The sequence below is a fragment of the Pseudophryne corroboree genome, chromosome 1, assembly GCF_028390025.1.
Source record: "Pseudophryne corroboree isolate aPseCor3 chromosome 1, aPseCor3.hap2, whole genome shotgun sequence".
Lineage (NCBI taxonomy): Eukaryota > Metazoa > Chordata > Amphibia > Anura > Myobatrachidae > Pseudophryne > Pseudophryne corroboree.
Window position 1 is genome coordinate 122,053,251 of NC_086444.1, and position 18,286 is coordinate 122,071,536.

The following is an 18,286-nucleotide window of genomic DNA, read 5'->3' on the forward strand; positions in this document are numbered from 1 at the left end:
CCTACGGGTAAATCCTTTTCTCTTAGTCTGTAGAGGATGCTGGGGTCACCATTAGAACCATGGGGTATAGACGGGATCCGCAGAAGACATGGGCACTTAAAGACTTTCAAAGGGTGTGAACTGGCTCCTCCCTCTATGCCCCTCCTCCAGACTCCAGTTATAAGAACTGTGCCCAGGGAGACGGACATTTCGAGGGAAAGGATTTATTGTTAAACCAAGGTGAGCATCTTACCAGCTCACACCTCAAGTATGCCGCAGAACGTGGCATTCAACAGAACACAAGCCAACGACAGGAATAATTGCAGCAACATGCTGACAAGAACCGTAACACAACAAGTATGTAACCACAATCAATAACTGCAGATACAGTACGCACTGGGACGGGCACCCAGCATCCTCTACGGACTAAGAGAAAAGGATTTACCGGTAGGTATTAAAATCCTATTTTCTCATACGTCCTAGAGGATGCTGGGGTCACCATTAGAACCATGGGGTTATACCAAAGCTCTAGAATGGGCGGGAGAGTGCGGACGACTCTGCAGCACCGATTGACCAAACGAGGTCATCATCTGCCAAGGTGTCAAACTTGTAAAACTTTGCAAAAGTGTTTGACCCTGACAAACTAGTTGCTCGGCAAAGTTGCAATGCCGAGACCACCTTTCTAGTAGAATGGGCCTTCACTGATTTCGGTAACTGCAATCCTGCCGTGTAATGAGCATGCTGAATCGTACCACAGATCCAGCGCACAATGGTCTGCTTGGAAGCACGACACCCAACTTGTTGGGAGTATACAGAACAAACAGAGTCTCTGTTTTCCCAATAGGAGCCGTTCTGGCGACATAAATCTTCAAAGTTCTGACCACATCCAGAAACTTTGACTCAACGAAGGCATCAGTGGCCACAAGCACCACAATAGGTTGGTTCATATGGAAAGAGGGAACCACCTTCGGCAGAAATTGTTGACTTGTTCTCAATTCTGGTGAAACAAACCAACCAAGGTTGGAAAGGGCGCTTTAAGTGTTTTCCAATTAAAAAGTGCAGCAGCTGCCTGTATAGGATAGTTACACCTATGTAAAAAGACCAAACTAAAATACAACAACAATGAGGCTGCGCTTAGAGAGATGAATTGTCTGGATAACAATATAAAATTTATTAAACTTAAAATCCGTCCATTGGACAATTAATATAGAAATACACTGTGATAAATTGCCTCTAAACACCTTTTAAACCATCACATAAGCTTATTCCAAATGGACCAAAGGACCCTGTATACTTGAAACCAATTTTATCCTGGGGCTATAGCATAGTCCCTGGGCTGGAGAATTAAGTCCCAACGCTGGAGGATTAGCAGTTCCAATATTTTATCATGAAGTCAAGGAAAGTCCTCACCAGTATTGCGTTTTGGTAAGCAAAAGTCCAGTCCTTAGTTGTGGATATGGTTCAAGTCGGGCAGATTCTGGGGTCCGCGAAGGCCCGGGCTTGCAGTAATGAATTGTGATGGGGCCTCTTCATCACCCCATCACAATTCATTGCTTACCATCCACACCTGCTTGTAGAAAATGGAGAAAACGTCCTAGCTGAAACTCTTCCTTCTTGGAGTCATACCAAGAAACATATTTTCTCCAAATAACGGTGGTAATGTTTAGACGTTACCCCTTTTCTAGCCTGAATAAGTGTGGGAATGACTTCACTGGGAATACCCTTACGGGCTAGGATTTGGCGTTCAACCGCCATGCCGTTAAACGCAGCCGCGGTAAGTCTTGATACACACACATGGTCCCTGCTGTAACAGGTCCTCGCGCAGAGGAAGAGGCTAGGGATCTCCTATGAGTAATTCCTGAAGATCTGGATACCAAGCCCTCCTTGGCCAGTCTGGGACAATGAGGATTGCTAGAATCTTTGTTCTTCTTATGATCTTTAGAACTTTTGGAACGAGAGGAAGTGGAGGGAATACATACACCGACTGAAACACCCACGGTGTCACCAGTGCATCCACTGCTATTGCTTGATGATCTCTCGACCTGGAACAATATCTCTGAAGCTTCTTGTTGAGACGAGATGCCATCAAGTTTACTTGAGGAACTCCCCAATGACTTGTCACCTCTGTGAAGATTTCTTGGTGGAGGCCCCACTCTCCTGGATGGAGATCGTGTTTGCTGAGGAAATCTGCTTCCCAGATGTCTACTTCGGGAATGAAGATCGCTGACAGAGCGCCTGTACGCTTTTCGTTCCAGCTGAGAATCTGTGTGGCTTCTGCCACTGCCGCTCTGCGTTTCGTTCTGTCCTGACGGTGTTTACACGCTACTGCTGTTACATCGTCCGACTGGATCTGTACGGGTAGATCTTGAAGAAAATGTTCCGCTTGTAGACCGTTGTAAATGGCTCTTAACTCCAGAATGTTTATGTGGAGACAAGTTCCCTGACATGACCATTCCTTGGAAGTTTTCCCCCCTGTGTGTCTGCTCCCCAGCCTCGGAGGCTTGTATCTGTGGTCACTAGGGTCCAGTCCTGGATCCCGAACCTGCGCCTCACTAGGAGGTGAGAGTTGTGCAGCCACCACAGTAGTGAGATTCTGGTCTTGGAAGACAGGATTATCCTCCGGAGCATGTGTCGGTGGGATCTGGACTCTAACAGGTACCACTGGAATACACTGGCATGGAACCTGCCAAACTGTAAGATCTCGTAGGCTGCAACCATCATCCCCAGCAACCGTATGCATTGATGGATAGACATACTTGCTGGTTTCCAAATTTATTTGACTAGTCTCTGGATCTCCTGAGCCCTTTCCACTGGAAGAAAAACTCTGTAGTTCTGTGTCCAGTATCATTTCCAGAAATGGCAATCGGTATCAAGTATGACTTTGGGAAGTTCATGACCCAACCCTGTTGGTGAAAAACTGTCAGGGATAGTACAATGTTCTGCACCAACCTGGCCTTGGAACACTCTTTTTTATTAGGAGATCTACCAAGTACGGGATAATAATGACTCCTTGCTTGCGAAGGAGAACCATCATTTTCGCCACTATCTTGGTGAGAATCCTCGGAGCCGTGGATAGACCAAACGGCAACGTCTGAAATTGGTAATGACAGTCCTGAATTGCAAATCTCAGGCAATCCTGACGTGGAGAATAAATGGGAACATGTAAGTAGGCATCCATTATGTCTACTGAAACCATGAAATCTCCTTCCTCCAGACTGGAGATTACTGCCTTAAGAGATTCCATACTGAATTTGAAATACTTTAGGTAGAAATTGAAAAATTTCCGATTTAGGATCGGTCTGAGTGAGCCGTCCGGCTTTGAAGCCACAAAGAGGCTTGAATAAAAAGCCTCTTTGTTGGAACAGGGGAATCAGGGTAATGACCTGATCCTGACTTAATTTTTGAATGGCTGTGCTTACTACCTCCCTGTCAGGGAGAGAAACTGGTAAGGCCGATTTGAAATCGGTGTGGGGAAACGCCTTGAACTCCAGTTCGCATCCGTGGGACACTATTTGTAAAACCCACGGGTCCAGGCCAGAATGAACCCAGAACTGACTGAAAAGTGTCAGGCACTCCCCCACTAGGGCGGACTCTCGCAAGGGAGTCCCAGCGTCATGCAGTAGATTTGGCAGAAGCAAGAGATGATTTCTGCTCCTGTGATCCTGAAGAGGCGGACCTCTTCCTCTTCCCCCTACCTCTATATGCAAAGAAAGGGATTTTTTTTTTCCCGCACCTCATGGGCCGATAGGACCGCAACTTGGAGCGATGCGACTTTTTTGTCTGTGGAGGGACAAACGGCAGAGAGACGACTTACCTGCGGTAGCTGCCCACCAAATCATCCAGGTCACTACCAAACAAGGTCTCCCCTTGAGTACGGGAGAGACTCCATAATCTATTCTGGAAGCAGGATGCGCCTTTCACTGGTGAATTCTCTGTCACGGCTCCACGCATGGATGCCGTAGCATACCGTATATGATCTAACGTTAGGAGAATCTCATCCATAGCTAGTGTCAATACTGGATGATAAAATTATCAGAGCACTTTTTAATAGCCCTACTCATTCACGCACGTGCAATGTAGTTTTCTCTAACGTCCTAGTGGATGCTGGGGACTCCGTCAGGACCATGGGGAATAGCGGCTCCGCAGGAGACAGGGCACAAAAGCAAGCTTTTTAGGATCACATGGTGTGTACTGGCTCCTCCCCCTATGACCCTCCTCCAAGCCTCAGTTAGGTTTTTGTGCCCGGCCGAGAAGGGTGCAATCTAGGTGGCTCTCTTAAAGAGTTACTTAGAAAAAGTTTTTAGGTTCTTTATTTTCAGTGAGTCCTGCTGGCAACAGGCTCACTGCATCGAGGGACTTAGGGGAGAGATTTTCAACTCACCTGCGTGCAGGATGGATTGGATTCTTAGGCTACTGGACATAGCTCCAGAGGGAGTCGGAACACAGGGCTCGCCCTGGGGTTCGTCCCGGAGCCGCGCCGCCGACCCCCCTTGCAGACGCTGAAGATGAAGAGGTCCGGAACCAGGCGGCAGAAGACTCTCAGTCTTCATCAGGTAGCGCACAGCACTGCAGCTGTGCGCCATTGTTGTCAGCACACTTCACACAGCGGTCACGGAGGGTGCAGGGCGCTGGGGGGGGGCGCCCTGGGCAGCAATGTATAATACCTGTATGGCGAAAAATACATCACATATAGCCCTTGAGGCTATATGGATGTATTTAACCCCTGCCAGATATCTAAAACTCCGGAGAAGAAGCCCGCCGAAAAGGGGGCGGGGCCTATTCTCCTCAGCACACAGCGCCATTTTCCCTCACAGAAAGGCTGGTGGGAAGGCTCCCATGCTCTCCCCTGCACTGCACTACAGAAACAGGGTTAAAACAGAGAGGGGGGGCACTGATTTGGCGATATGTATATATATTAAAATGCTATAAAAGGAACACTTATATAAAGGTTGTCCCTGGATAATTATAGCGTTTTGGTGTGTGCTGGCAAACTCTCCCTCTGTCTCCCCAAAGGGCTAGTGGGTCCTGTCCTCTATCAGAGCATTCCCTATGTGTGTGCTGTATGTCGGTACGTGTGTGTCGACATGTATGAGGAAAATATTGGTGAGGAGGCGGAGCAAATTGCCTGTAATGGTGATGTCACTCTCTAGGGAGTCGACACCGGAATGGATGGCTTATTTATGGAAATTACGTGACAATGTCAACACGCTGCAAGCCGGTTGACGACATGAGAGGGCCGGCGAACAAATTAGTATCTGTCCAGGCGTCTCAAACACCGTCAGGGGCTGTAAAATGCCCATTTACCTCAGTCGGTCGACACAGACCCAGACACGGACACTGATTTCAGTGTCGACGGTGAAGAAACAAACGTATTTTCTTTTAGGGCCACACGTTAAGGGCAATGAAGGAGGTGTTACATATTTCTGATACTCCAAGTACCACAAAAAAGGGTATTATGTGTGAGGTGAAAAAACTACCTGTAGTTTTTCCTGAATCAGATAAATTAAATGAAGTGTGTGATGATGCGTGGGTTTCCCCCGATAGAAAATTATTGGCAGTATACCCTTTCCCGCCAGAAGTTAAGGCGCGGTGGGAAACACCCCTCAGGGTGGATAAGGCGCTCACACGCTTATCAGAACAAGTGGCGGTACCATCTACGGATAGGGCCGTACTTAAGGAGCCAGCTGATAGGAGGCTGAAAAATATCCTAAAAAGTATACACACACATGCTGGTGTTATACTGCGACCAGCGATCGCCTCAGCCTGGATGTGCAGAGCTGAGGTGGCTTGGTCGGATTCCCTGACTAAAAATATTGATACCTTTGACAGGGACAGTATTTTATTGACTATAGAGCATTTAAAGGATGCATTTCTATATATGTGAGATGCGCAGAGGGATATTTGCACTCTGGCATCAAGAGTAAATGCGATGTCCATATCTGCAAGAAGATGTTTATGGACACGACAGTGGTCAGGTGATGCAGATTCCAAACGGCACAAAGATGTATTGCCGTATAAAGGGGAGGAGTTATTTGGGGTCGGTCCATGGGACCTGGTGGCCAGGGCAACTGCTGGAAAATCCACCGTTTTTTACCCTAAGTCACATCTCTGCAGAAAAAGACACCGTCTTTTCAGCCTCAGTCCTTTCGTCCCTATAAGAGTCATATCTGCCCAGGGATAGAGGAAAGGGAAGAAGACTGCAGCAGGCAGCCCATTCCCAGGAACAGAAGCCCTCCACCGCTTCTACCAAGTTCTCAGCATGACGCTGGGACCGTACAGGACCCCTGGATCCTACAAGTAGTATCCAAGGGGTACAGATTGGAATGTCGAGAGGTTTCCCCCCTCGCAGGTTCCTGTAGTCTGCTGTACCAATGTCTCCCTCCGACAGGGAGGCAGTATTGAAAACAACTCACAAGCTGTATTCCCAGCAGGTGATAATAAATTTACCCCTCCGACAACAAGGAAAGGGGTATTACTCCACACTATATGGTGGTACTGAAGGCTAGGTGAGACCTATTCTAAATCTGAAAAATTTGAACACTTACAAGGGTTCAAATCCAGATGGAGTCACTCAGAGCAGTGATAGCAAAGAACAAGGGGACTATATGGTGTCCCGGGACATCAGGGATGCTTACCTCCATGTCCCAAAATTTGCCTTTTCTCACCAAGGGTACCTCAGGTTCGTGGTACAGAACTGTCACTATCAGTTTCAAGACGATGCCGTTGGATTGTCCAAGGCACCCCGGGTCCTTACCAAGGTAATGACCGAAAGGAGGATTCGTCTTCAAAGAAAATGGACGACCTCCTGATAAGAACAAGGTCCAGAGAACAGTTGGAGGTCGGAGTAGCACTATCTCAAGTAGTTCTACGACAGCACGGGTGGATTCTAAATATTCCAAAACCGCAGTTGTTCCGACGACACGTCTGCTGGTCCTAGGGATGATTCTGGACACAGTCCAGAAAAAGGTGTTTCTCCCAGAGGAGAAAGCCAGGGAGTTATCCGAGCTAATCGGGATCCTCCTAAAACCAGGAAAAGTGTCAGTGCATCATTGCACAAGAGTCCTGGTAAAAATGGTGGCTTATTACGAAGCGCTTCCATTCGGCAGATTTCACGCAAGAACTCTTCAGTGGGAACTGCTGGACAAATGGTCCGGATCGCATCTTCAGATGCATCAGCGGATAACCCTATATCCAAGGACAAGGGTGTCTCTCCTGTGGTGATTACAGAGTGCTCATCTTCTAGAGGGCCGCAGATTCGGCATTCAGGATTGGATGCTCGTGACCACGGAGGCCAGCCTGAGAGGCTGGGGAGCAGTCACACAAGGAGTGTGATCAAGTCTGGAGAATTCTCTCCACATAAATATACTGGAGCTAAGAGCAAATTTATAATGCTCTAAGCTTAGCAAGACCTCTGCTTCAAGGTCAGCCGGTATTGATCCAGTGGGATAACATCACGGCAGTCGCCCACGTAAACAGAAAGGGCGGCACAAGAAGCAGGAGGGCAGTGGCAAAACTGCAAGGATTTTTCGCTAGGCGGAAAATCATGTGATAGCATGTTCATTCCGGGAGTGGACGACTGGGAAGCAGACTTCCTCAGCAGGCACGACCTCCACCCGGGAGAGTGGGAACTTCATCGGGAAGTTTTCCGCATGATTGTGAACCGTTGGGAAAGACCAAAGGTGGACATGATGGCGTCCCGCCCGAACAAAAAAATGGGACAGGTATTGCGCCAGGTCACGAGACCTTCAGGCGATAGCTGTGGACGTCCTGGTAACACCGTGGGTGTAACAGTCGGTGTATGTGTTCCCTTCTCTGCTTCTCATAACCAAGGTATTGAGAATTATAAGACATAGAGGAGTAAGAACTATACTCGTGGCTCCGGATTGGCCAATAGGGACTTGGTAACCGGAACTTCAAGAGATGCTCACAGAGGACTAATGGCCTCGGGAGCTAAGAAGGGATTTGCTTTCAGCAAGTACCATGTCTGTTCCAAGAGGAACCGTGGCATCGGCCTTTAAGAAAGGACCTGCTCCAGCAGGGACCTTGTCTGTTCCAAGACTTACCGCGACTGCGTTTGACGGCATGGCGGTTTGAACGCCGGACCCTAAGGGAAAAGGCATTCCGGAAGAGGTCATACCTACCCTGGTCAAAGCCAGGAAGGAGGTGACCGCACAACGTTATCACCACATGTGGTAAAAATATGTTGCGTGGGTGAGGCCAGGAAGGCCCCACGAAAAAATTTCAACTAGGTCGATTTCTGCACTTCCTGCAAACAGGAGTGTCTATGAGCCTCAAATTGGGGTCCATTAAGGTTCAAGTTTCGGCCCTATAGATTTTCTTCCAGAAAAAATTGGCTTCAGTTCCTGAAGTCCAGACGTTTGTCAAGGGAGTATTGCATATACAGCCCTTGTGTGCCTCCAGTGGCACCGTGGGATCTCAACGTAGTGTTGGGATTCCTCAAATCATATTGGTTTGAACCACTCAAATCTGTGGATTTGAAATATCTCACATGGAAAGTGACCATGCTGTTGGCCCTGGCCTCGGCCAGGCGATTGTCAAAATTGGCGGCTTTGTCTTACAAAAGCCCATATTTGATTTTCCATTCGGACAGGGCAGAACTGCGGACTCGTCCCCAGTTTCTTCCTAAGGTGGTGTCAGCGTTTCACCTGAAACAACCTATTGTGGTGCCTGCGGCTACTAGGGACTTGGAGGACTCCAAGTTGCTAGACGTTGTCAGGGCCCTGAAAATATATATATATATATATATATATATATATATATATATATATATATATATATATATATATATATATATATATATATATATATATATATAATTCCAGGACGGCTGGAGTCAGAAAGTCTGACTTGCTGTTTATATTGTAGGCACCCAAAAAGCTGGGTGCTCCTGCTTCTAAGCAGACTATTGCTCGTTGGATTTGTAGTACAATTCAGCTTGCACATTCTGTGGCAGGCCTGCCACAGCCAAAATCTGTAAATGCCCATTCCACAAGGAAGGTGGGCTCATCTTGGGCGGCTGCCCGAGGGGTCTCGGCTTTACAACTTTGCCGAGCAGCTACTTGGTCAGGGGCAAACACGTTTGCTAAATTCTACAAATTTGATACCCTGGCTGAGGAGGACCTGGAGTTCTCTCATTCGGTGCTGCAGAGTCATCCGCACTCTCCCGCCCGTTTGGGAGCTTTGGTATAATCCCCATGGTCCTGACGGAGTCCCCAGCATCCACTAGGACGTTAGAGAAAATAAGATTTTACTTACCGATAAATCTATTTCTCATAGTCCGTAGTGGATGCTGGGCGCCCATCCCAAGTGCGGATTGTCTGCATTACTTGTACATAGTTATTGTTACAAAAAAATCGGGTTATTTTTGTTGTGAGCCATCTTTTTTAGAGGCTACTTCATTGTTATCATACTGTTAACTGGGTTCAAATCACAAGTTGTACGGTGTGATTGGTGTGGCTGGTATGAGTCTTACCCGGGATTCAAGATCCTTCCTTATTGTGTACGCTAGTCCGGGCACAGTACCTAACTGAGGCTTGGAGGAGGGTCATAGGGGGAGGAGCCAGTACACACCATGTGATCCTAAAAAGCTTGCTTTTGTGCCCTGTCTCCTGCGGAGCCGCTATTCCCCATGGTCCTGACGGAGTCCCCAGCATCCACTACGGACTATGAGAAATAGATTTATCGGTAAGTAAAATCTTATTTTGAGTAATGTCTCATGGGTTGTATAATTAAATATTAATGTATACTCCAACGTGCGGTCTGCCGGCTCCTTAAGGACAGATGTCCCAGATGCAGGCAGAGTCACTTTCTTGTTAACCGTGAGAGGACCCTTCTTAAAACTCCCCCTGTCAACTGCCGGGAATGTCTAGGCAACCTGAATTCCCTTGGGAATCACGAGAGGAAGGAAAAAGTTTCCTTCTTTTCTTTCTTTATATAGGTAAACCTTCTTCTGTTGGTACAGAAGGGTACTCCGTATTGTCTAAGACACCCTTATAGCTACAATCATGTACTGAATATTCTGGAAAACTAGTGTTGACACAGGATTCAGAGTCTGTGTCGGTATCAGTGTGCATTAGATAGACAATGTTAGGAGACCCCGAGGGGTCTGGTGTGGATGAAAAACAAAACTTTGGAAAAATACCTCTTCCACAGACAGTCTCCAGGTATGTGCCTGAGACTCAGACAAATTATCACAATTTTTTTTTACCCATACACGTTTTTTTTTCTTCTTCCTTTTGTAGTGGTGTTGGAAGGTCCATCACATTTTTATTTTATATATATATATATATATATATATATATATATATCGCACATACAGCATCCCTGGATGGGTGCTTTTTTCACCATTCTGTGCAAGTCTTTGAGTGCCGCCTCTGTTCCTGTGTGTGTGTGTGTATGTATGTGTATATATATATATATATATATATATATATATATATATATATATATATATATATATGTATACTGCTTAAAAAAATAAAGGGAACACTAAAATAACATATCCTAGATCTGAATGAATGAAATATTCTTATTAAATACTTTGTTCTTTTATATAGTTGAATGTGCTGACAACAAAATCACACAAAAATGATCAATGGAAATCAAGTTTATTAACCCATGGAGGTCTGGATTTGGAGTCATCCTCAAAATTATAGTGGAAAAACACACTACAGGCTGATCCAACTTTGATGTAATGTCCTTAAAACAAGTCAAAATGAGGCTCAGTAGTGTGTGTGGCCTCCACGTGCCTATATAACCTCCCTACAACGCCTGGGCATGCCCCTGATGAGGTGGCGGATAGTCTCCTGAGGGATCTCCTCCCAGACCTGGACTAAAGCATCCGCCGACTCCTGCACAGTCTGTGGTGCAACGTGGCATTGGTGGATGGAGCGAGACATGATGTCCCAGATGTGCTCAATTGGATTCAGGTCTGGGGAACGGGCGGGCCAGTCCATAGCATCAATGCCTTTGTCTTGCAGGAACTGCTGACACACTCCAGCCACATGAGGTCTAGCATTGTCTTGCATTAGGAGAAACCCAGGGCTAACCGCACCAGCATATGGTCTCACAAGGGGTCTGAGGATCTCATCTCGGTACCTAATGGCAGTCAGACTACCTCTGGCGAGCACATGGAGGGCTGTGCGGCCCCCCAAAGAAATGCCACCCCACACCATTACTGACCCACTGCCAAACCGATCATGCTGGAGGATGTTGCAGGCAGCAGAACGTTCTCCTTGGCGTCTCCAGACTCTGTCACGTCTGTCACATGTGCTCAGTGAGAACCTGCTTTCATCTGTGAAGAGCACAGGGCACCAGTGGTGAATTTGCCAATCTTGGTGTTCTCTGGCAAATGCCAAACGTCCTGCACGGTGTTGGGCTGTAAGCACAACCCCCACCTGTGGATGTCGGGCCCTCATACCACCCTCATGGAGTCTGTTTCTGATCGTTTGAGTAGACACATGCACATTTGTAGCTTGCTGGAGGTCATTTTGCAGGGCTCTGGCAGTGCTCCTCCTGTTCCTCCTTGCACAAAGGCGGAGGTAGCGGTCCTGCTGCTGGATGTTGCCCTCCTACGGCCTCCTCCACGTCTCCTGATGTACTGGCCTGTCTCCTGGTAGCGCCTCCATGCTCTGGACACTACGCTGACAGACACAGCAAACCTTCTTGCCACAGCTCGCATTGATGTGCCATCCTGCATGAGCTGCACTACCTGAGCCACTTGTGTGGGTTGTAGGGAGGTCATACAGGCACGTGGAGGCCACACACACTACTGAGCCTCATTTTGACTTGTTTTAAGGACATTACATCAAAGTTGGATCAGCCTGTAGTGTGTTTTTCCACTTTAATTTTGAGGGTGACTCCAAATCCAGACCTCCATGGGTTAATAAATTTGATTTCCATTGATCATTTTTGTGATTTTGTTGTCAGCACATTCAACTATGTAAAGAACATAGTATTTAATAAGAATATTTCATTCATTCATTCATTCAGATCTAGGATGTGTTATTTTAGTGTTCCCTTTATTTTTTTGAGCAGTGTGTGTGTGTATATATGTGTATATATATATGTGTGTGTATATATATATGTGTGTGTGTGTGTGTGTGTGTGTGTGTGTGTGTGTATATATATATATATATATATATATATATATATATATATATATATATATATAATATAGTACACACATCTGTGCCCCTACTAAAATTTCCTCAGGGAAAGACCACCATGTCAGACATGCTACATACATGTGCAAACACCGGGGCTTATAGGGGACAGATCCACTGGAAAATCTGTCAAGGGATACAGAGAGGATTTTGTCAGCTCACAACCCAGCGTTAGCAGCAGAGAACTGTACAACAAAGTTTGCCCACAGACCTGCAGCGCCCTTTTATTCATATATCAGTATATACTTAAATATACACAGCACTAATTTAACTTCCTCCCCCCCCCCCTGTTTTGCACCCTGATACAGTGGTGCAGGAAGGATCAGTGTCCTTGCAAGGAAGGAGGGAAAAATGGCGCCGAGTAGTGTGCTGACTGACTGAGGAAGAAGTCCCACCCCCGCAATGGCGCGCTTCTCCTCAGTGTGGATTACTAAATGTTTATACTGGCGGGGGTTAGGACAGTGCCACCGCACTATATGCCCTAATGTGCCAGTGTTAAGAGGATTTTATGCTGCCCAGGGCGCCCGCCCTGCACCCTGCAGTGCCTGTTATGTGTGGGAGCATGGTGCGCAGCGCTCCGTTCGCTGCGCGGTACCTCAGAATGCCGTCACTGGAGAAGAAGTCTTCTTTCTTCTGCTACTCCCCTGTCTTCTGGCTCTGTAAGGGGGTGACGGCACGCTGTGGGAGTGAGCATCTAGGCGTACCCAGCGATCAGCACCCTCAGGAGCTAATGGTGTCCTGTCAGCCAGAAGCAAAGCCATTGAACTCACTAGAAGTTGGTCATACTTCTCTCCCCTAAGTCCCACGAAGCAGGGAGACTGTTGCCAACAGCCTCCCTGAAAATAAAAAAACCTAACTTAAGTCTTTTCAGAGAAACTCAGTAGAGCTCCCCTGTAGTGCATCCAGTCTCACTGGGCACAATTCTAAAACTGGAGTCTGGAGGAGGGGTATAGAGGGAGGAGCCAGTTCACACCCTTTGAAAGTCTTAAAGTGCCCATGTCTCCTGCGGATCCCGTCTATACCCCATGGTTGTAATGGTCACCCCAGAATCCTCTAGGACGTATGAGAAATATTAAATAGTGATCAGTTTATCCATTTCTAGCAGTCCTCCCTTTTCATCTTATCAAGACCAATCTGTCGTTTTCACAAATTTAAGTTGTTGCTAAATTGTCTCCCTGTACACTCAAGAGACTGTGTGCCTAATTCAGCATGGGTCGTAGATGTGCGAAAAATCGCACATCTACAACCCATTACACTGACATGCTAGGGGACGCCCAGCGCAGGGCAAGTCTGCACCGCATGTAGCGCATCGCACAACGGTGATGCTCTCACATGTTTAGGGTTGCCATCTGCCTACGCAGCCTAGCTGCTAAGGCAGACGGCAACCCGTTACCTTTAGGGTTAACGCGTAGCCGCTGAAACCTGCCCCACCATCCCGTCCAGACACGCCTGCGTTGTCTGCACTGCCCCCCCAACGCCGCTGACGCAGTTGCCTTCTCCCGCCCTGCAAACGTAGCAGAGGCATTCGTGCGTGCGCACACTGCGGCAGGATTCAGCATGCGAACGCTGACGTAGCAGGGTTCCATGCTGAATCGGACCCTGTGTTCAGTTTTACATCCTTATGGTAATGGTAAGACATAAGCACCGGACTGCAGCACCAACTATCCGTAGCATGGGGTGCTTAATCTATCTTGCATAAGTAGGAGATAAATCTGATTTACCAGGGAAGATTTATTCAGTTTCATTCCATTCTGTATTATAAATGAGACTTCTGAATACTTTAAATCACTTGTTTCAGCACTAAAGGTGTGTTTTTTGTTGTTGTTTTTTTTAAAGTTATATGCCTTCTGTATTTAAATCAAAGCTGTATATAGTATTATTTTTCTATTTTATTTACATGGTGCCACAAGTGTGTACAGTGCCATTCAAAGATCAAAGGCCCGTATTCACGGGCAGATCTAGGGAGAGATGTGTTCTGAGCGAACTGCTCAGCACACATCTCTCCCCCCGCTCAGCACAGCGCGATGTGAAATGAGCGAACTGCTAGATTGGCCTGCATGGCTCAATCTAGCACCAGCGATAGTTATGCGCAGGGCTGCGCAACGCTATCGCTGTTGGGGGTACACACGAAGCGATCATGCTTAAAATCTAAGCAATCTAGTCAGTTTGCTTAGATTATCGCTCCGTGAGTGCCCCCCTTAACAATACAATTGTACATCAATACATAGGATATCTTGCCAACATAATACACACAGGCTGGAGGGTAGAGTGACTCGGTATGGCTAGTTAAAGAAAGTAATGATTCTCGTAGTGGGAGAGAAGAATAGGAAGTAAGGAGACGGTCTCTATTCCTACACGCAACAAGTGGGCCGACACACAGGATAAGAGTCACTGGTGGAGGATGGGAGATGGGAACTGAGACACAGTGGGCCTAATTCAGACCTGATCGCTAGCAAGCGATTTTTGCACTGGGAGTGTATTTTCGCTTTGCAAGTGTGCGTAAGCATGTGTAGCAGAGCGGTACAAACAGATTTTGTGCAGTCTCTGCGCAGCCCAGGACTTACTCAGCCGCTGCGATCACATCAGCCTGTCCGGGACCGGAATTGACGTCGGGTATCCTCCCTGCAAATGCATGGAAACGCCTGCGTTTTTCCAGACACTCCCTGACAACGGTCAGTTGACACCCACAAAAGCTGCCTTTCTGTCAGTCTCCTTACAATCGCCCGTGCGAACGGATTCGTCGCTCAAACCCGTCGCTGACGCCGATCCGCTTTGTACCCGTGCAACGCGCCTGCGCAGTTTGGACTTGATCGCCCGCTGGGCGAACCGCACAGTAGCGATCAGGTCTGAATTACCCCCAGTGTTGGGTGACTGATAGTGCTTGGAGGGAGAGTGCAAAGCAAGAGGGCCCTGCCTATGGAGCTTACAGTCTGATGGAGGGGGTAACCCCCTCCATCATAGACTGAAGATGAAGAAAGAAGTTGGGAGGCCAGTGGGGTACTGAGTTATGACCAGAGCTGATAGGCTTTTATGAAGTGGTGAATCGCTTGAAGCTGTGGCTACTGGAAGAGAGAATCCTAGAGAACTGAGAAATGGCGAATAGAGAGGAGGAGAGCTGATGTGAGGCAGAGATGGCGGGGAGGAGTGGGAACAGAAATGATGAGGTTGCAGATGTGGAATGGAGCTGGTTGAGGGCTTTTATATGTGAGGGTGAGTAGTAATTTACAGCCCCAATGTATGCCACTACGGTTTAATGAAACGGAGTACACAAGCCATTGATGTCTTCGATAAGTAGCCAATGATGGGCGACAGATCCGCCTTCAAAGCCGTCACCTGCTGCCCCAGCTCCTTCCTGTTTGGTATAACTTGATTTTTTTTTAAATGTCTGCTAATTTATTAGAGATATGTATTTCTGTTAGATAAATGTGTTGTTTCAACTTATTACTTAGATTAAGGCTAACGAACAGCCTCTTGAAGGTTAAAGTGCCTTTCCCCATTCCCAGGAAGAAAATAAGACTCTTTGGGGGCGTTTTAGTTGTTCTTCCCCACGGCTGTCACTAGATTGCTTCTAACTGAGCAATTCAATTGTTTTTCCATTAGGAGGGACACATTACAGCTTGCTGCCTCCTGCTGTGGTTGGATGAAATGTGCGATTTGGGTGCTCAAACAGGTGTTTGTGTGCCCCTAGCAGTTCTTTAGACTTGTTTAGGCGCTTTGTGCAGCTAAACCAAGTACTAATCGGTAGCTGAGGCGCCCACGGGGGGAACAGTTGAATTGCTCCGATGGGCAACCATTACTTTTGTGGGCTCACAAAACAATTGATTTCCCACTTTTGTTAAAAGAGTCGTCTTTCTTTTCTTTTAAAATTTAAAATATCTCACATGACTTAGGAGCATCACCAACTCCAGTAGTGGCCATTAATATTACTAGTTGGTTTAACCTAATAAATATATTTCTTTTTCATCCACTAGGGGTCACTGGAGTACTCTTGGGATATGGACGGTTCCACTGGAACTAGGCACTGAACAGTTAAACTTTGACTATACCTCCCCTCCATATCCCAGAGTACCTCAGTGTTTTTTCGGTGCTCACAGAGCAACTAGGCTTGTGGAAGTGGATCCACAATTATTGATTTTTCTCTGATTATTTTTTGAAAACATCCCTTTCCCCCTTCCAAGAAGGCGAGGATTTGGGATAGTGAAAGCTGCTGATGCAGCTGTGGGTGTCGGACCTCTCTAGAAGAGCTCCCTCATTTCCACGTGCAGGACACCTGCAGTAAAAGGCTGACAGTGCTTGCAGAGAAGCCCCGTCATTGCCCTCACCACAGGGTCCAGGTATGTGTTTGGGGTGGTCAGCTCATGCTGCCGCCCCGCTGTGTGGGATTACTGTGTCTGTGTATTATGCCGCCCGCCGCCGCTTTCAGCGCCGCTGTGAACACCTCTCCCGCTGCGCTCAGCCACGCTGGTGCATAGCCGCTCCACGGCTCTATGCGGCATATCGTCTGGCACTTCCGGAGTCATAGTAGCGGTCTCCGGATACAGAGTAGCGGTGCACGGGGGAGAGAGGGAGGCACACACTTCTTTATCCAGGGTGTATGGTCTAACACAGAGCCAGCAGCGCTGTATAGATAAGTAACAGGATGGCATATATACATTTAAGTACAATCTGCTGCATAAGTTAAATGTTTGCACTTTGTGATATTCTGTGAGCCTGGGGACATATTAAACCATGCTTCCTGTTTTTCCTGTTTCTCTCCAGATTTTCCTGTAATACATCTCTCCACCATTGAAGGCGCAGGGGTGTTAGGGGGATTTTGGGATCAGGCATATTACTGGCACACTTGGCCAGATATATAGAGACACCTTAGTACTATTTACTGAGTCGCACAGGTTTTCTCTCTCTTGTCTTTGTATTTATATTGTTTTTTTTTTATTATTATTTACATAATGAGTAAGACACCAGCAAAGTCTAAGAAGCAGTTTTTCTGCAATGTCTGTAAGGGTGTATTACCTGACGGATTTACCACATGTAAAGTATGTGTGGTAAATTCCGAAACAAGTACAACTCCTGCTCCGGTTCCAAATCCAGTTTCTACCCCGGACCCGCCATGGGCTATATTAGCAGATGTTTTAGCTGGTTTGCAATCAGAGTTGGCCGCCTCTCGGTAGGAGCGAGAGGCGGCAAGATCTGAATCTAGGGTGAGACCGCTAGAACTTCCTGAGGGGTCTCAGCCTTACCAAAGGTCCAGATCCTCTTTGACTAAAGGGGATAAGTTTCATTTTTCTTATAAACTACCGGTTTCTGCTATGCTACTGTCTGATGATTCTTCACCAGACCTCACTGTACAAGATGTGGGTGAGCAGGGCGAAGTAGACCAGCAGTCAGATGGTGACGATTTTGACAGGCTGGGTATTGATAATCTCATCAGAGCAGTGTGTCAGTCTCTAAATTTTACAGAAACTGAGGAGCCTCTGACAAATGATGAGGTCGTTTTTACTAAACGACAGAGAATTCCAATTTGTTTTCCGGTGTCAGAATCTCTTAATAAAATGTTACTAGAAACAAGGAAGAATCCGGATAAACGGTTTTCTGTACCTCACAGATTTAGGTCTAGCTATCCGTTTCCAGATTCTATGACAAGCTACATGGGAGAATCTGCCGTTGGTGGATTCATCTGTGTCTAAACTTACAAAGAAATTAACCATACCAGTACCAGCTGCAACTACACTCAAGGACCCTTCGGACCGTAAAATAGAGGTTATGTTGAAGTCCATGTATACAGCGGCAGGAGTGCTGCTTAGACCTGGGTTGAGTGGCATTTGGGTAACTAAAGCTCTAATAGTATGGATAACAGAACTCAGATCTGCCTTAACTGATGATCATCTTATACTTCTCGCTGATCAAATCTGGGAAGCGGCTGACTATTTATGTACAGCTTCTACTGACGTCTGTCAGCTCACTTCTCGCCTTTCATCATCACTAGTCACAGCACGACGTGTGCTCTGGCTACGTTCTTGGCGAGCGGAGACAGGTCAAAAAAAGGAATAGAAGCATTACCTTATGAGGGCGAGAAGTTATTCGGTCCTGAATTGGACAAATGGATTTCTGAGGCCACGGGAGGG

At 47.0% G+C, this 18,286-nt stretch overlaps 1 protein-coding gene across 3 annotated transcripts in view; it reads left to right on the plus strand.

Moving 5' to 3' along the window:
- The window catches only part of GPBP1 (GC-rich promoter binding protein 1), a 130,582-nt gene that overhangs the window by 37,822 nt on the left and 74,474 nt on the right, over positions 1 to 18,286 (plus strand). The window lies entirely within an intron of this gene.